At 43.4% G+C, this 19,844-nt stretch overlaps 1 long non-coding RNA gene across 3 annotated transcripts in view; it reads right to left on the bottom strand.

The window, feature by feature from the left end:
* Positions 1-19,844, bottom strand: part of LOC136099233 (uncharacterized) — a 72,595-nt gene that overhangs the window by 3,696 nt on the left and 49,055 nt on the right. Inside the window, exons 15-16 of one of the 3 annotated variants that reach the window (XR_011738082.1) lie at positions 14,034-19,608; positions 12,798-12,859 (exon numbers count right to left, since the gene is read on the bottom strand). This is a non-coding gene — a long non-coding RNA (uncharacterized lncRNA). The remainder of the gene's footprint in view (positions 1-12,797; positions 12,860-14,033; positions 19,609-19,844) is intronic. The other 2 variants (XR_011738083.1, XR_010651057.2) reach the window with 2 other exon arrangements.

Raw genomic sequence — 19,844 nt, 5'->3', positions numbered from 1 at the left:
CAAAAGAATGGCTGCAGACCAGGGAGAGAGTCGATTTCTATCCGGCTCCAAAGGACAAACAGCATCAAGTGGAGATTACATCTGAGTGGTAAAAACCTAAACTGCTTCATATTTTAGCACTGATTTTTGTAAAACAACATGTCTAACTGCTTGGCAGCATTTTCCCCAGAGCACACAGTCCTATCCCAGTAAACGAAGCATTTTTAATGGGAAAAGGTGTTTGCACTGGTAAGTCTTTGCAGCTGGATACTCTCCTTCTCCAGTGCAGGGGAACCACGCACGATGCAATTTGGGGGAGCAAAATACAGGTAAAGGTGGGGGGGAGAAGATACTTTGAAAAAGCAGCTGTGATTTATTGCACAATAAACTCACCTGGGATTACTGGTCTGGCACAAACCTGGTGGGAGCAGCACTCCAACCTCGGCCACGAAGCTCCCAGGTGATGCCACCAGTGTCTGAAGGACAACTACGGGGCAGGGTAATCACCCCAGAGCATTTGTTATGTTGCTTTAACCCCTCCTCCAAGAGGTACGCCATTTTTCTGTACTGAAAGTAAAGCCAAAGCAGTTGTGCCCAGCTGTGAACTCGCCTGCTGCCTCCTTCCTGGCCCCACTTGTAGCTCTTCAAGCCCAGGGCTCCCAGTTATCCCAGTTCAGGGGTGCTGGGAGCAACCTCTCTCTCTCACCCAAGGTGAAAGTGCCTGGGATGAGGGTCAACATCAGGAGTACTGGGCCCAGTTCTGAGCTGCCCAGTTTAAGAAGGACAAGGACTGGAGGGAATCCAGTAGAGAGCTACACAGATGATGAGGCATCTAGAGCGTCTTTCTTTTGAGGAGAGACTGAGAGAGCTGGGTCTGTTCAGCCTGGAGAAGAGAAGCTGAGAGGGGATCTCATCAATGTTTATAAATATCTCAAGGGTGGGTGTCAAGAGGATTGGACCGGACTCTCTTCAGTGGTGCCCAGTGACAGGATGAGGGGCAATGGGCACAGAATGAAACACAGGAGGTTCCATCAGAATATGAGGAGAAACTTCTTTACTTTGAGGTGCCAGAGCCCTGGACCAGGCTGCCCAGAGAGGTTGTGGAGTCTCCTTCTCTGGAGACATTCAAACCCACGTGGATGTGATCTGCCCTGGTGAAGCTGCTTTAGCAGGTGGGTTGGACCAGATGATCTCCAGAGGTCCCTTCCAACCCAAACCGCTCCGTGACTCCTGGTGCACCACGCAGTCACAGCCACCAACCCCAGCTGCTGCCATGGGCGCACAGTCTTGGCAGCCTTTGAGAAGGCAAATATTGCTCCAGCAGTGTGTGGGGCCATGCTGGAGAACAGATTTCAAAATAACGTAGGAAAATGAGAAAGGGAGAGTGAAAGATTATAAGATGATGAGAATGAATGGACTGGAAACTAGGTGGAAACTCCTCTAGGCAGTAAATAGGGTCCAACCACTTGGTCCTATGCATGTGTGCACTTCTTCAGAAGAAGACAGCAAATTAAGAAGAGGGAGGGCATTTGCCCCAGCTCACAAAGCAGCTACTTTCTCCACATTGTTATTTTAGCACTGACAGGACACTGCACCTGCTGAGGGAAACACAACCCTGCTTCTGTCAAGCAAGGAATTGCAGGGATCTGCCCAAAAGGCAATTTCCTCCTCCGCTCCCCTTGCCCAAGGAGTTTCCACAAGAAAAAAAGTCTCCAACCGCCCTAATAAAATACTACAAACCTCTCCATCCGCATTGCATACAAATTCCTCCTTGTTACCATGGTGAAAGGAGAAGCAGCAGCTTCTCCAGCCCGATCAGCTCCATCAAACCTTCATCTGCCCTCATGCACATGCTCATCAGCAGGAAGCAAAATGGTCAGCAAGACAAGATTGGAGAGATAGAATAAAAACAAAACAAAACCAAAAAACAAACCTGTTCTTGGCACAGTTTCTCCATATGTCACCCTGTTCACAGCAGCTCTTGAGAGCCAGGGCAGTCCTGGGGGCAAGCAGCATATGCAGCTGCATCAGGCACTATTAGAGGCAAGTTATGCTCTTATTATTTTGAGAAAAGCCAGGGAAATGGCTGTACATATTACAGAAAGCTCTGCCAGTCTGAGTGGCAGTGTGTGCTAAAAATGAGGTCAGTCCCTCGCAGCCCAGCATTCCCCCAACCCCAAGAAACTCATTTTCAAAGCGTCCATTGTCAAAACAGACTGATTGTTTGGGGGGAAAACTTTAGAAACAGCAGAGCAATTTTCCAAGCACAAGTGGTGGATGTTTCTTGATAGGCAGAATGTCTTTTTTCCCCCTCATGGGAAAGTCTCCCTCTTTTCCTTCTTGTTCACACACAGGCACAATGGCTGGTTGTGCCAGACCTGCCCCTCTGCTGCTGCAGCCCTTGTGAAGGTCCAGGAGCTTCTCTGAAGAAGAAATACATAATTCTGTAATTTTAGACCTGCAGGTTGAAGCTTGTTGGCCTAAACCTCTCTCCACTTTTCTTCTGGCTTTGCCACCAAGGGCACGGTGAGGGCATGAAATGAGGTGTTTAAACATTGAAGGCATCAGGGCTCCTTTGCTGCCTGATAACATATTTCAGACCAGTCCAACGGAGCGGTCAGCACTTAAACTTGAAAAAATAATACACTGTGAATTGAAAATGAGCAAGGGAATTGGGAAAAGAATTATATGCCTGAGAAGGACTCATGTTATATGGGTGGTTTCAAGGTTGCTAAGCTGCAGGGAACAATTAAGGAAAAACTTCTGAGGGGTAAAGCAATGTAATCAGAGTGTCGTAGAAATCAAAGGGCTCAGTACAGGCACGAACAGCAAAAGCAGCTTCACTTAAGCTATAGGTAACATTGAAAATGTAAATAAGCGAATGTTCCTTCGCTATTGTACAAGCACAGTAACAACCATTGGTTTTGTGTGTTTTATCTTTGCACTGTGATTTTCCAGATTAACCCTGTTCTTTTAAACTCCAAGCAGTTCCCCTGACCGTGGAGTTGCAAAGTGCGAGCACCAAAGTCTTGGGAAAACACTGTGAGAGTGCAGTGGCCAGGTCTGGGGTGCCAGCAATGTGGTTCAGCAAAAGCCATGGAGAACATCAGGTTGGCAGAGTGAATTTATCAAACCAAGAGTGCAGCCATCCACAGCTCAGCCCATCCCCAGACGGCCTTCCAAATGGTCTGACAGCATAGGGGATTTAGGATTCCCACAGTACTGCTGTAAGAAACTACTGAGCACCTTGGCAAGTGAGGGGTGAGCTTGATTCTCTGGTGAGGACCAGGAAAAGTCAGGAAAGGCAGCTTCCCGGAGCTAGGAAAAAAGCATTGAGTAAAGATGAAAAGAATATAAATTAGCTGCTTCTGAAGAGTTTCCTCCATATGAACCAGATGACAAACTGGGATAAGTCAGCCCAGCTCTACTGGTCAACTGGCTGGTGCCAAGTCTGAGCCCAAAAAGACATGAAGTCCCCTCCACCTGTAACTTAAGGAAACAAAATGTTTTGAACTTCATTCCAATGCAGGATAACATCCTGGGGAAGGAAGGGCAGCTCAGAGGTCTCACACATGATGTAGGATCCTCACAGTAAGGTTACCATTACTCTGTTATTATCATTATTAATTATTAATTCAATGGACAACACTGTCCAGCTGTGTAGATCATCTCCATCCCCGAAGGCCAGCCTACCTTTGCTATGGCTCTAGTGGCTCTGCAATGAGGCCACAGATTACCATCATCATCATCATCAACATTTTGGGAGGTATGAGCATGTGTATTCCTGTCAATAAAAGCTTTCTGCCCCCTTTTTTTTGTTTCTTAGCAAAGATTTTTCCCTCGAACTTAGGTTCACAAGGGAACAAGTAATCCCTGGCTGATGGTGAAGTCTATTTGTTGATGCAGAGCATTCTCTTTAAATGTTGCTGACGTATCGGTCGTCCTCTTTATTGATTGTAGTAAATAATACACTCCTAGAGAATTTCTAAATACACCACGACAGAAGACTGTTCAGCTCTAATTCTCTGCTTACACAGCCTTATTCCAAGCTCATACTAATAATATTCTGAATACCTTCTCTAGAATAGGTCAAACAAGCCTGATTTGAGAATCAGAAACAGCTCATTATACATTTATTATTTGCTTGTTATAGTAGCCTTGCTGAGCTATCAATCCAGTCAGTTATGCAAGAGTTTCTGCCAATTAGGTGCTTTTACTCTGTTAACATGATGAGCTTTGTTTTCTCATTAATAAGTGTGTTAAAATTAAAATGTACAATATATGGAAAGGTTATTATGTCTTGTATAATGAAACACATGTTAGGCCATAACTCAGGCACCAGCTACAAGTCAGTTGCCTATTAAAAGGAAATTGTGCTTCAGTCCATTCCATCAAGGCAGTGTATGTGGGAGAAGGAAAAGAAAATGGGAGCAGGACAAAGAAGCATATAGAAGGGGATGTTTAAGACACAGCTGCATAGATTGGCATTGTCTCTTGGCTTAAACCAAGCAGCATGAAGAGCTTTTTTTAAGTGGTGTCAAAAAGCAAAAACAACTAAAAAAACAGGGCCAAAGCTCTGCCGATGGCTAACGCAAAAAGAGGTAGCAAGCACCCTTATGCTTCAAAGAATGGGTTATTTTCGAGATGTGGCAGCCTGATTCCTTTTCATCATGAAGCAAAAGTAACCTTGATGCAGCAATTTTTGCCGGATTGCGCTGTAATGTGCACGGCAGGGTTTTTTCTCCCATACACCTGGATTTCTTGTTTGGGGATGCTATTTGTTGCTTAGCTACTGGATACTGCCACAGCTGAAAAGCACTGCTTGCCGTGTTGACAAGAAGGAATTGCTTCTTCACGGGGAGGAGAAGGGAGAGGAATTATCTCCTGGAGACACTGATGGAACAAAGCAGGCAATAATGTGGTGGGAAGGATGGGGTAACATCAAGGGAAGATAATACTGGTACTTCTGCCGTTCTAGATTTTGGTTAAAAAGTAATAAACAATTTTGCACCCTGTGAATGTCACCAGTCCCCAACAACAACAAAGAATGATAAACAACAGCACAAAACTGCTGCCAGAAGCGGAACGTCCTTCTGAAGCAGGTCCTGTTTGAGCAAGAAGAGTCCCCACCTCTGGTCATAACAGTCCATTACCATTAATGGTGCTGTGCCAGATTTGTACCTGTAAGCAAATTTACTTCTGTGCAATGTGCGCTTCTTTCCATATTAATGAAGTAATTGGGTTTTGGAATTATTTTTATTGCTAATTACGTTAGGAGTTTTATGCACTTCTGGCTTGCTTCAATAAGCATTTAGGAAGAGAGACTTTTAACAGGACATTAAGTAATATGGAGAATTAAACAAACAGCTTAGAGTAATGGAAGACGTTTTAGCTCTACTTTTGAACCAAATTACATTGAGTTGCTGGACGAAATCTCCCTTTTGAGAAAATGAAAGGAGGTCTTTTATCACATGTACAGTACCATCAACTGCCAGGAACGCTGACCCTGCAGAATCACGCGCAGTCCCATCATCGACAGCGCTTGGGCTACCCAAGGTACGGCACAAAGAGAGGCTGGGGAAGCAGCGACAGGCAGGCAGAGGCTGTGCTGATTTATGTGCCCGCTCCTGTGGCTGGCAAGCGAGTGTGTATTTGAAAAATCTCTGCTAAAACATGAGCTACAGCCCCTGTCTGCCTCCGCTCTCGCCTGAAGACCAGGCTGCTCATTCCTGCGTTTCAGAGTATAGACGGAGAGCGGGAAACTGAAGAGACTGAACTTCTTCAGACTCTCACTGTTTCATGAAACCAAACCCAGTTACTGTTCCAGTTCCTGTATTGCAAACGCTCTGTATGTGGCGAACGCATGCACCAATACCTCATTTCGCAAGCTCACACAATGTCCCTATCTAACTGGTGCAAGGATGTGCAAAAATTCATTTGCATAAAACATATGGTGTACAAAACAGTTTTCACACAGCACCAAAAACTTGCGCCTTACTTCCCATATTTATTTACTTGGGTATATATTGGCTGAATTCCCTAACGACAAAGTCCAGTGTGTTTTTCCATTGTTAATAGCCCCTGTCCAGACAGAACAGTGCCATCACAGTCCCCTGGTTCATTTCACTTCCATTCTTCTCTCCATCTGCCCCCTCCACCTTAAGCTTCAAGTCTGCATTTACTGTTTGGTGCCAAAATTGACATGATAGAAGCTTTCCCCTGGCTCTTGTGGACATATGCTCACGCTTCATTTAACCCCTACCTAGCCTTATTTCCCTTAAGGAGTAGAACAATCTTTCCAAGTACAGGCCGGATGAGCCAAATACAAGTTCTATGTGTACAGGTCTCGTCATTTGGTTTCTGGGTAGAGGGTATGTGGATGACCACACGCACGAAAAGCTTTTGATCTATTTTAGCACACGGGGCTATTTACTGCTGGGTAACACTTCTGCCTCCATAAATCGTAAGGCATTTTGCATATAAGACAGAGCCAAAGAGAGCTCAACTGACATCGATGAACTGGTCCCCACAGCATTCGGTGTGACTGGGACAGTCCTTCGGTGACCCTGAAGGGAAGATGATTGACTGAATACTATATACTATCGACTGACTGATAACTGCAGGGGAGAGTCAATGACAGATTTTATTAATGTTTAATTAAGACAGATAGAAGAAGACTTCCCTTGGCTAATTTCTTCCCCTGAACTTGTTCACAGCCTCTCTATTTCGAAGTAAGCAAGACTTAGAAAGGCAAAGCTAGTGTGTTGAGCATTGCAACGAGCTCCGTTTGCCTAGAGGAGTTCACATAATCCGAACTGGGCCTGGAGACTGGCTCTCCAAGGGATCCTGTCCTTACAAGAAGATAAGGTAGTTGGTGCACTGCCAGAGCATATTTATTATAGAGAATAAAGTTGAGAACAGCAGCTCTGCCTGGCTGACTGCCCAAACCACTCCAGAGCAGGAGGTCGCGCTCACAGGCTTCATCAGAATAGCACCAAAACTTGAGCCGCTATTCACGGCTGCTTTGCCCTCTCATTTCCAGCAAGGTGCTGATTCCTGTGCCTACATCAGGAGGCAAAGAGAGACATGAAATATTTAAGCGGTCAGGGAAGCAAAAAGGTCTCCTGTCCAAAACTGCACATCCTTCTTGCCGCTGCCCACACAATTCCCTGTGCAGCTCGTACTTTTGTGACGGGACATTTACTTGTTGTTATAGACTGACCCAGTCACTATGTCCATTATTATCTCTAAGAATTGAAGAAGTAAAAAGAGAAAAAAAAAAAAAGGATAAAAAAAAGGGTAATAGTCTTGCATTTCTTGGGCTGGCTGACATGCCAATGTCTGCTGAGTGACTTCAGGGATTCACCTTCAAAACTCTGAGATTTTCTTGTGCTTGAGCTGCCTAGAAGCTGCCTGACTTAGAGCAGAGGATAGAAGCATAGAATCATTTAGGTTGGAAAAGACCTTTAAGTTCATCAAGTGCAACTGTTAACCTCACACTGCCAAGTCCACCACTAAACCATGTCCCTAAGAACTTAATCTACATGTCTTTTAAACACCTTCAGGGATAGTGACTCCACCACTTCCCTGGGCAGCTTGTTCCAGCACCTGACAACCCCTCCCATGAAGTGATTTTCCCGCATATCCAATCTGAATCTGGTGCAACTTAAGGGCATTTCCTCTTGTCCTATCACTTGTTTACTTGGGAGACCAACCCCCTTCATGCTACAACCTCCTTTCAGGTAGTTGTAGAGAGCAATAAGGTCTCCCCTCAGCCTCCTTTAGTCCAGGCTAAACAACCCCAAGTCCTTCTACTGCTCCTCATAAGACTCATGAGGACTTACACGCAGAAACCTCTAGGCAATGTGCAATAAATTTTATAGAACCAACAGTGCAGATTCCTATATATTGTGCATGCACTGAATTTAATAAAGATAAACCATAGACATTTCAGGGGAAAAAAAATATCAGTGGCACGGAGCCCGTGTAACCCAGGCCACAAGCAGCGTGGGTTATGCCAACAAGCCCACCCCAGAACAAAGGCAGCCGCATGCAGGGAGGCGAGCCCTTCTTCCAGAAGCGCCAGGCAGCGCACGATATCATGTCCTAAGAAAACACTGTGCTCCCCCAAAATCAGTTCCACGTGTCGGGAACGAAGCAGAGGGAAGATCAGTTACCACAACGTCTTTCCAAGGGTTACGTGAGAGAGAAACAAAAATAAAGATGTCTACAAGGGAACATTTGTTCTCACGCTGCAAACAACATTATCCATACTCGGAAGGCCAGGTGTGGCCACACCAGCTGATGGATCGGCCACAAAAGGATGGAGGAGCCACCAGCCACATTAAGGAATTCACTTCACCTTCCTTGAGAGCAACTGTAATGATTTTTTTTCTTAGAAGGAAAGCATGCAAATGAAAACCAAATTGAAAAATACCATAGAAATTACTGCTGAATCTGAAGATGCCACTGTATGTCTCCCTAATCCTTCACCCAGAGCTTAGTTGCTGCAATTATTATCTTATTAACTTTCAAAATTGGAGTTCAAGCTAAATATTTTCCTTTGGAGGGAGGGGAGCTAAATTAAAACAGAGGTAATTTCTTAAAAGGACATTTCACTTAATGGAGATAGAAAATTTCCTTTTGTTAACATGAAATGCTACTTCGGTTTTGTTATTTCCCCAGGTACCGGCAGTCAGAGAGAGCAGCAGATGTCCAAGGCTAAGCTCCAGGTCTATGTCTGTAGTAACCAGAGACATGTGAGCCTGTGATTTCCATATTCAGTTGATCGCATGGCTGCTCACTTCTGGGAGGTGATGTGCTGCTGGCTGGTGTTATCACATGCAATTATAAGGTTAGTATAACTGAGTATACATGCTCGTAATTCCAGAGGTTAGCAGTTTGGGATTATTTTCTACAAATCGTTGTGGCGTGGAGCCCCATACACTGTCGTCATTTAGGTTATGAATTTTGTTAGGACACAATCATTACTCAGCTCTGATGAAACTACGTAAGAAAAAGATCATCTCAGTAAAGCTGATAAGAAATTAGACCTGCTCATGTTCAAGGACAACTGACATCTTGTTCCAGGCATGAATGAATAGGACTGACAATGGAATATAAAGTTATTTGCCATAACCAAACACTCTTTAAAGGGAGAATATAATTCATGAGGAAGAATATGTAGCAGATTTCTCCAAGTAACCATAAAACTAGACGGCTGGCAAACACTTATCTGAAGAGCTTATGCTTACACTGTTTCCATTACTCTCTCTGGTTAGGCAAGAAATACCATGAGACAACATGTTCTCTGGGAAAACCTGAAGGTCCTAAACCATGTGTCAGTAGCAATCATAGAGATGGAGGGTTGCTCTGCCATTTGGTAAATGTTGATGCTTTTTCAAACATTTTGGTTTGGTTGCTGTTTGACTTTTTGAATTACACAAAAAAACTACAAGAGTAACTTGCTCCTGTACTAAGGCAGTCACAGAAAAAGCTGAGATACTGTTATTTAAGATGTTAAATTGTTATTTTTCATTTTTGTGTTCTCACCTGTATGAGGCAGAATATAACCCAACATACTTGAACCTCAGCAAAGAGGTTCACATCACATCCCTCCCTTTTCTTTGCAAATTGCATTTTGAAAACCAAATGATGGACCATAAATTCACACCAGGGGTACTGAGCTCTTCCACGGTGCCCAGGGAAAGTGTGTGAACTTTTCTTACACCTCCTCCAAGACACGTTCTCCATTTTCACTAACAACACGAGCAATGGACTGAAATTCAGCTTCACCTCTTGGGTGACGGTGTGGCCCAACACCTTTAGGTGTTGCCTTTAAGTCTCATTTTCACATCAAGCATTCATACCTCATTTTTTTATTGAGTAATGTAGGTTGAAAAGTTTAGAAAAGAAAGTATTCTTTTTCATAGGATTGAAAACCAATAAATGTACAGTTATTTTTAAGCTCTTCTGGAACAAATTAATTTCCAGAAGTTTGACTGGCAAAACCCAGCAAATCTGCACCTAAAAATCTTTCACTTGCTTTCATTCCACTCTGAGAACTGCAGTAGAAATTCAAGGTTGCCTGATGTACAAGTCTTTTTTTGCCATTGCTTGTATTTACAGAATATAAAGCATAAAAGAACAAGGACTGAAGCTTCTCTTTCCCCCTTAATAACTGTATAATATTGTCATTCAGCCTCACAGCAGGGATGCAAAACACTCCTTTGAATGACTGGCATGTCAGTAACTCACTTACCACATGCTGCGTACTGAAAGAAAAATACCCTCCAAAACCCAAAGGGTACATTTCCTTTAATGTGGACAACACTTCCAGACCCTTATTTCAGTGACAGATTAAGTCACTTGTGCAATGAACTCTGACACGAGTGTTAAAACCTCGCTCCTTGTTTTCCGTATGCTTGTTCGCTCACTCTGCCACCGATGTTGATGACAGTACCCAAATATGTTGAAGCATTAGAGAGCATCTTAGCCCTGTAGGGCTGCTTCTCCTGACCTCCCTCCCTCCAACTTATTCCTTTCAAAACATCTTTCCACATGCTATCAGATAAGCCCAGCCAGGTTTTGTTCCGACTGTGCTTGGATTGGGGACAGCTGGAAGATAGGGAGTCACACAGCAAAGTGCACGCAGAGCGTATCCACCCATCACGGGATTGAAACCACGTCTGTAAATCACAGTCGCTTCCAATAAGCTCTTGAAAAATTAAACCCTAAGCATTCAGTCTGCTGGAGGGAGCTGTACCTCCCACTAGCAAAAGAGCAATGTGCTGTCTTTCCCCCTGCCAAGGTACGAGGAGACAAGATGACTCTCCTGAACGTACTACACAGTGCAAAGAAAACTGTAAATCTTTCCACACACAGCAACCACAGCAAGACTCACACAAACTGGAAGAACGGCTCCACTGTTTCTTCTCTCTTTTATTTTCCAGAGAGTTGCTGCTCAAAGTATTTTGCTTTTGATGTATTGGCATAGATTATAGGCAGACGAGCTGCTGACCACAAGGGTATAAACAGAGAGTTTCCCTGTTAACCGCTCACCCTGCGTTTGCTCCAGATCCACAAAGACGTGCAGCTCCAAAGCTGAACTTGGGGTGAGCGGTTCAAACAAATCCCAAATCTCCAAGCTGAATTCAGTCAAACTGCTCAGTTTCATCTTCCATATCAAAAGTATACATAATTATGAAGACAAAGGTACAGAGGAGCCCTGATGTACTCAGAAGGCTGGTGAACTTTAGTCTATACCTGGAGACAATTCTCCTTTGCTTAGATCTGCTTGGGAATTAAAAAACATTAAAAAAGCAGTGACTGCATAGAGTTGCTTTTGCAAACAGATTCATATATCACCATTTCCCCAAGAACTAATTTTATTGCTTTTGTGCCACTTGGTACTACAGTTTGGAAAATGAAATATGTACTATTCAAAAAACTGAAATCGTCTTGGTCACACGCCATGCAATACATTCACCTACTAAAATTAGCAGTAGGTAAGGAATTATTTTAAAGGGGAAAAAATTTACTTAGAAATGCTTTCCCGCGAAACCTGCTGTGCAGTCACAGACCTAAATTTCAAATTTGTTGCAGACCTCAAACCACACTGGTGTTCCAACTGTTGTATCAAATTTTGCTGCAAACATTTCTTGCAGCCCAATGCAAATGCAAAACCTGCGTCAAAAGACACGGTACAGCCTTGTGTCCTTTAACTAGATAAGTTTTCCTTTCTACAAAAAGCACCTGAACAGAGGGGAAACAGACCCCGCTGAGCCCACAGGGATGGGGATAACCTCGCTGTGGCCATTGAGAGGGATTTTTTGGGGGCAAGTTGCTTCACCTCTCTGCTTCTTCTGGTGTTAAAACAAGGTGAGCGAGCCCAAGGTCCTTCTGTATGGACTGCATTGAATTCTAACTTCAAAATGAAGTAACATCACTGGACTTTCTGTATACTTCAAGTTATGAAATAAATATTTTGCTAACTTGAGATAATTTTCCTTACATCAAATACGTATTTCTTTCTGAAAGAAGTAGTTTGTAGAACATTCTGGCTGCGGGGAAGGGAAAAGATACACAGAACCACAGCTGCTTTACTGCTGCGCTGGTAGCTCTGCAGCAGATTTGGGTAGGACAAGCACTCTTTTGCTGTGTTTGTTCCAGTCTCCTGTTAGCAAGAGAAATACCTCTCAGAGGTGAAATGACACAGCAGGTTTGGTGTAATTTAGAATTCCTTAGGCGAATATTCATTTATCACGTAAGGATGGTCAATAAACATTTTAATTATGGTTGGCACATCGCTAAATGCAGAGTATCAGAATGTTCCTCAGAATAAACGCACCCAAAATTCACCTGTATGACCTGGAGAGAGCTTTGCTAACTGCCCCACATGCATTAAAGGAGGGGATGATATTGCATTGGTTTTGTTTGGTTTTTATTTTTCATTAAATATATTAAATCTGATTTTTTCATCTAAAGGCTATGGATCATACAGGACACCCAAAGCAGCAAAATAATGAATTTTAGCTTCCGTTTGCTGGCCATCTGGAAAAGAGTAGAGCACCCAGAAAAGATCCCTCAGCAAAATCTCAGTAGCTACTGCTTTCAGCCCCATGCTGGGGCATTGACCTCAGCTGGCTACAAACCCACCAGCCAGGTGCCTGACCAGAGCTTTTCCCACCAGACTTTCTAATTAAAATTAAAGGAAAAAGAAGACCCGTTCAGCAAAAGCAGAACATCACAGATCCAAGGCTTATTGCAAACAAGAAATGCTGAGCACATTCATGTGCTGCTAGCTCCTCTGGACTCACCATGCTGCTGAAGGCTTTTGTCGTTGGCAATTAGGTTAATCTCTGTGCCTCAGTTTCCCCACCTGTGAAAAAGAGGTAACATTTCTCCCATAAGGGTTGCGAAGAACCAGGCAGGAAAGGAGAAAAGATGCTCACATGCAATAACAGTCAACCCAGAAATGCTCAGGCAAAATCCCTGCTGTGCCTGTCCTGCAACCTGGACCCAGCTGGGCTCATCCCCAAATGATGGGAGCCTGACAAAGACAAGCAGCTGAAGCTCATGAGGCTTTTCAGTCCTCATGGCCTCTCCCGGTGTCCATGAGCAGAGATGTAACAGATACTCTCCAGTGTTTATGCTGCTAATCACTCCAACTTCTTCATAGGTGCTCTCTTAGCACGACAAAATGTTAAATAAAACTTGTGACTCCCTCTGAAAAGCCCAAGGTCCAGCGGCCCCATTTCCATCATGCTCCTCACACAGAGGCCTGAGCTGCTTGTTGGCCACTGCAGCTGTTTAAAGAGTGAAGACTCTCTATAAAATGCTGCCCGGTGGGTCTGTCATAGCTCTGCTGCTTCCTGCACCTCTGAAGCCCAAACTCCAGCCCCATCCGATGGGTTTTAACATGCTGCTGCTGTGATCTGCTTTAATGCTGAATTACAGCTGTATGAAGTCTGGGGTCTGCTGAGCCGGGCCTTGCAAAGTCACATTTTTGTCTCTTAATGTGTGAGAGAAAATAGTGTAGGCAATGCCTTTACTAAATGGACTAGATATATGGTGAACAAAAGTGGCTAAAATTGAAGGTCTGTCATTTCTTTTTCATTACAAAATGCACAGTTAGAGCTTTATTTGTCAGCTGCAAATAGCCGGAAGTTGGCAACACGATGTCCAACAAAAAGTGCATTTTTATTTTCTGAATATTTTTTTCTTTGGTGCCTATTTTTGCATTACGCATACATGAAGAAACTGGTCTGCTGTTAGAGATGATTTTGCCATCCTTATGTAATGGAGAAGAGCCAACAGCTGGTATTTAAAGGTGAACTGTCTTAGTAGCACAGGCTTGTGGCTGACCCCTTGATGATTTTAACATAGCTTTAGGAGTGTGAAAATGGAGCTACGGGCTAAACCTACACTGTCAAAGGAAAAGAGCAATGAATCCCTCCTCGATATATACACATGGTGACTAGACATGACATTTTTTTTCTCTGATTTTACAGCACTGTCTTTGCTGAACCGACAAGCTGTTCTGCGGAACTTACACGCACCCAGCGCAGCCGTCTGTCTGTCCAGGGCGCTGAACTTCGCAGCAGGATTCTCAGCTGCAATGGTACCTGCAAAAATCTGACACGTGAAATAGCTGGGTAGGAGATAAGTGTCAAAAAATGTTAAAAAAAGAGGTTTATGGCAGAAAGCACTAAGGCAAATGATGTGTCTGACTTTGTTGTTCCTCTTACCTTAGACAACCTCTGTCCTCTAGTGGAAAATCTCTCCCCAAAACCTGGATTTCAGCCTGATCATGAATAGCTCCTCACTCTTCTGTATCACAGATATACATATATATTTTTCTTTTTATTTTTTTTCCTCCCATTTACTAGATTTTTTTAATGCTTTTTCACCTATGGAGTCTGTTTTCCAGTTGCTATGGCCATGGGCAGTCAGAGAACCAAGGTTCCCAGGAACCAGACTAAAATGTGGTTGGTGATATCTTAACATAGTGTTTCAAAGGAACTGTTCTGACTAGTAGGTTGTGCAGGTTCTGACATAAAGTTCAGATGTCAGACTTCAAGCTTGGCTGCCAATAGTTGGAATTTGGTAAAAGGCAAGTTTTTCCTCCAGGATTACTTCAGTCTGTCCAGGCTGGTGAGAAATCTGCTGTCAATTTAAGATGGTCATCATAGTCAAAACTAAAAAATGAAAGAAAATGTCACAGAAGATAGTGATTTTCGCTTTTTCCTGATGATTTCTTTGATGTTCTTCCAGGAGGTGTGCTGGACCATTCTACCCAAATGTCCATTTGCCAGGAACTTCAATCACCTTCACGAGCTCTGTCTGAGATCTGGAGACTGTTCCCTGGCAGCAGATTCGGGGCTGGGGTAGATTTTCCCAAGGAAGTTCATTTTGACATTAAAACACCTTAATTGAACGCAAGGACTATTTTGTGAGCTGTGATCAAAATATGCCAAAAAAAGACACAGGATAGAGGGACACAAGAGGAGTGTTGCAGCGCAGCCTCGGGGGACACGGGAATTGGCAAGTCAGGAATGGACACAAGGGTATTTTACATCCAGTTCCTTGGAATTGAAGATAACCAGCTTCAGAGGACAATCAAAGACACTTTCCTAAGGCAGAGCAAACACATCCCCATCACAGTTTACCCTAACGCCCAAATGGAAAAGTTTGGAGCAATCCAACAGTCCTGCTGATTTGTGTATTTTCCCTTAAATATGATAAAGCTGTACTGAAGGTGAATGGAACTTTTCAGTCTGATATTGCATCCACTGGAAAACGCTGATTTACTTTGGTTGAAACAACACACAAGCCCATACCAAATTCTTTAGTTAGGAAAAAGGCACACAACAATCAGATGGGAGAGACCCTACATTCTTGAAATGAAACACCAATTGCTGTTCTGAAACCATTTCACCTTGAGGTTCACCTCAGTCTAACTTTAAAAGAGAAAAAGACCTTCACCATCTCATTCCCAAATTCCATAAACTTTCAGTTTAAAGCAAGACCAGCAAAAGGCATTTGTGGACTTTTGTTTTAGGCATTTTCAGTCTTAATACTGTCCAACAGCAATGAGTTCCACAGCTGAATTGCATGCAAGTTAAGAAAGGATTCTCCTCCCTTCCAAGAACCTGCCTTGAGCTTCAAAGCTGGTTTCCTCAGTGTAGTTAAACAGAGTCAGCTTGCAAGGGAGTATCTGTGCTCATCATTTAGCTCAAGGTGCATAATAAGCATGTAGGAGTTCAAATTTATTTGTTTCTGTGGGTCTGTGCTTTAGACAGCTGGCAAAACCTCTGCATAAATTGAAATTTAACCCCCAGCTCAATCTCAGAGCCTCAGTATGAGGCAGGGAGCGCATCCATCTGACCAACAAAAACCCCTTATTGGGATCTGCATTGTGCCAAAAAGTTAAATATTTTCCAGTGAATGGTAGCTCAGAAATAATTACTTTATACCGTTAGTCACTCTACTTGGGTGCGTTTTCTGCTCATTTCCTTCTGCTGTTTCAATGCCTCTGATTTGCCGTGGTCTGGATACAACGTAGGGAGCAGCGGGCACCTTGCACAGCTATTTGCGCAAAGCTGAATTTGGATGTCAGCAATTTGTTATTGTTACCTCCTGCTGCATGATAGGGATGTTTTCTGCAGAGCCACAGCTCAGTAATCTCTCACTGCATGTACCTCAGATTAAAAGAAAATGAATCTCCTGTCTTTAAAGACTGCCAGGCAAGCAAGCATAAGGAGATAACAATCAGCTTGGTCTCTAGAGATAAACTAAATAATTACCTGATGGCTATTAGTAGGTTATTAACACAAATCTAATTTTATCATTGCAGGTGGAATTTTATACTAAAATGTCTGATGAGCAATGACCAAGGTTTCACTCCCTGCCATGGTAAGCTGAAACATCCTTGAGATAGCGTAGCAGTAAAGCCACAACAACTCCTGACACGTGAAAAGGTAAAAGAGAACTGCAGGAAGCACATGTAAAGAAGGCAATCGGTCCTATATATGCACAGACATTTGCTTCCAGAAGCCCAGAGCGGAGCATCCACTCCAGGAAGCATGAGCTAACATAATATTCCTGAGGCATTCTTTTGCATGAAAGGAAATATATATACACACATCTGTGTATATGTATAGATATATATATATATATAGGGGTTTTTTTCCTTTTAAGTTACAAGAATGATTTCCCATCTTCAGTCATTTAGGGGGAAACCCTCCCTGTGACTCAGGACAGAAGGGCTCCCTGCTTTCTAATCCTCACAGCTTTTGAGTTTTCCATGAAAGTTGCAGGAGCCAGAGCTCAGCACAGCCCTACCCGGGCCAGCCCCTTCCTCACGTCCCCACGAAATGCATTTTTATTTAGTGCAAATAGGTAAAATATTTAAGTTTTGAAATAACTAATTACTCTCCCTTTGAAATATTCCTAAGGACAATTTCAAAGAAAATGACTGAAGATTGCTGATAGCTCCATATATTTTTAGATAACAAGCAGGGAGGCTTTGAAGAGGGTGCCTGTGGCAGGCTGAACAGGAGCCTGCCAGAAAGTGTCACGTCCCTGCCACCTTGTGACAAACCGCTACAACTGCAAAACCCCCAAAGCCTGCAAGCCCTGGAGCTTTGGGATGGACCTGGTTCTCCTCCAGGATGCCCTGAAGGAAACACAAGGGCAGGTGTCCACCCCCAAGGGTTCTCGCAGAGCCCAAAGCAGGGATGAAGTCACCAGGGTGACATTTGGGGACCGGACCCTCTCTACGGGTGACAGTGGTTTGTCTTCTCCCCACACCCGAGGTCTATCCCAAGCCCTGTTTGGCCAACATCCAGGTGTTGTGTCAGGCGCTGAGGCTTTTTAGAAGATCTCTGGGATGCCTGGATGAGAGCAGAAAAACTCCCACCACAGGAACGGGATCTCAGCAGTTCCCACAGCGAGGCAGTGGTCCTCACCGGAGAGCACAGACATCGTTTTTCAGTGGTTGGCTCTGCTTTTCCTCCTAGACAGAACTCTGCAGAGTGCTTCAAACTTGGCTGTTTAAATGGGGAGAAAAATAGGTTAGCCAAGTTTTTTATCCAGATGTTTTTGCCTGCTTTGACTCTTCCTGACTTCCTTGACCTAAGAAAACAGCTGCCTTTGGCCTTCTAAGAGGAACTTTTATGTAATCCTTAGAAAAAACACCCAACAAAACAGTGTCTTATTTTTAAAGCCTCGGCCAAGGAGACACGTTATCACTGCTTCTCCATCCCCACTGCATGCAGAGCTGTGGCACCAGGCCAGCGCTGCTCCTCCTCTGCTTCATCCCTGAATCTGCCAGGAGAGCTCAATGTTACTTTGGTTTTCCATTGTGCTGGTTTTCCTGCAGAAGATCTTTCGGTGCCATTAGCCCTCGATGGAAAGGGTCTCCTTGCCTCACACGCCATGTGACAGGTTACACAAGCTGCAGCAGCATTGCTCCAGCTGGGTAGGGGTTTCTTCTTCCATTGGTGGCCAGATGTTCCCGAGGAGATCCAGCTTTTTGGTGCTGGTGGCTGCACATGTGCTGGGGAGAAGCCATCACGCTCATGCGAAGCTTGCATATCATTTTCCAATGATATTTAGGCCCCTCACTTGAGTCCCACTGAACCTGACAGAGCTGGTCATACACACAGATTTGTTCCTCTGATGCTGTAAAGGATGAGTTGTCATCAGTCTGAAATACATTTGCTTTACAGAGATGGAAACACCTGAAAGAAGAGCTTTTCATTGCAAGAGTTTTCCAATTGTAACTGCATGCTACAAAATTTCAGTGCAGGGAAACAGAGTCATCAAAAGCATGCTTGGCTAAGCGTGCAGACAAAAATTAACGTGACCACAACCGAAAATTTAGGTAAAGTAGGTGCCAACCAGTGCAAGCTCACCGGTGGCTCCATAGGACATCAAGAAGCCCATCGTGAATATAGCAGAAGAATGGGACTGGAAAATTTCAGGGACAAGTGATAAAATCCAGTTGAAAGAATTTACTCCGCTCAACAGGGTGATGCTCAGCTTTCCATAGATTGACTGTAACAGATTGGTTTCATCATCAATAAGAAGACAAAATGTATGGTTATCTAGTCCTAAAAGTAACCAGCTAAGAAAAGGAAGAAAGAGGAAAGCGAAGAGGTTCACCATCATTGCTAATATAAGAACAAGGAGTGGTCAGGGTATCAGAAGTCAAAACAACAAAAAGAGACTGTTATTCATGAAATGTCTTGTGAGCCCATGGAAGTCATTGCTGGAGGATGGTGTGGATGCGAACAGCTTACGTAGGCTCAAAAGCATGCAGAGAAGAAATACTCTAAGGATTGCTAAAAATATAAAACTGCATCCCCATCAGGAAATTCTTGAATGAAAAATAACTATACAAAAAGCCGGTAGCATCTTATAAGCTTGCCCTTTTCTTTCTGTCTTTCAGGCATCATTTTAGATACCCTTTAAAGTTTTTAAAATAGTCATTCAAAATAATATTAAGTAGATTTAAAAGCAATGTTTTTACACTATTGCAGAAATAAGAATTGCCAGCAGTGAGGCCATGTCAGTCTTTATGGAGCAGAGCCACAGAAACCTGCAACAGGAATTTGATAAGTCACTTCACAGGGAGCGCAAACTTCCATGTCAGTTGGCAATTCGGCTCCTCTGCATCAGAAACCTAACTAGGACAAGCCAACCTCGGGCATCACGAATGGCAAGATAATAAGAGACACATTGAGGACATGCCTTAAGAATATCGCCAATACAACTTCCACATCAAGGAAATAGTATGGGTGGAACCTTAAAAAGCATTGCACAAAACAGCAGATAAATTGTCCGGATCTTACATAATGGTAATCAAAAGCTTAAATAGAATAAGACACAACTAAAGCAAACAGCAGACATTGCCAAATGCCTAATATACATTAATAAGATACTTATCATAGTAGGATTGTGTTGGGCTACATTTTTTGAGGAATCAATCTGTGATTATCCTTTTCCATCCTCATCTTTTAGATGATAGACGTCTTCTGTAGAGAAACAAGTTCTTATATCCATGTAAAAATATGGCATCTTTTCCAGAGGTCATCTTGAGACAGCCTAAACAACTAGTCAGGGCTAGAAGTAGATACATATATATACATTTAGTAAATATTTTGTCCTATACATTACAAAAACATAGTTGGATAAATCAGTGCAGACAATAGTACTGGGGAAACAACCATTCAATTCTAAAGTCTATCCAGTCTAGTTTGCTTCTGTAGATTTGTACCACCTGACATCTTTGCAGTGATGGCCTCATGTAACAAAGCAGGCACACAATTAGCTCTGAGGACATTTTTAGACTATTCATT

The sequence above is a fragment of the Patagioenas fasciata genome, chromosome 3, assembly GCF_037038585.1.
Source record: "Patagioenas fasciata isolate bPatFas1 chromosome 3, bPatFas1.hap1, whole genome shotgun sequence".
Taxonomy (NCBI): domain Eukaryota; kingdom Metazoa; phylum Chordata; class Aves; order Columbiformes; family Columbidae; genus Patagioenas; species Patagioenas fasciata.
Note: the sequence above shows the minus strand (reverse complement) of the source record. Positions and strands in the feature narration are given on the sequence as shown.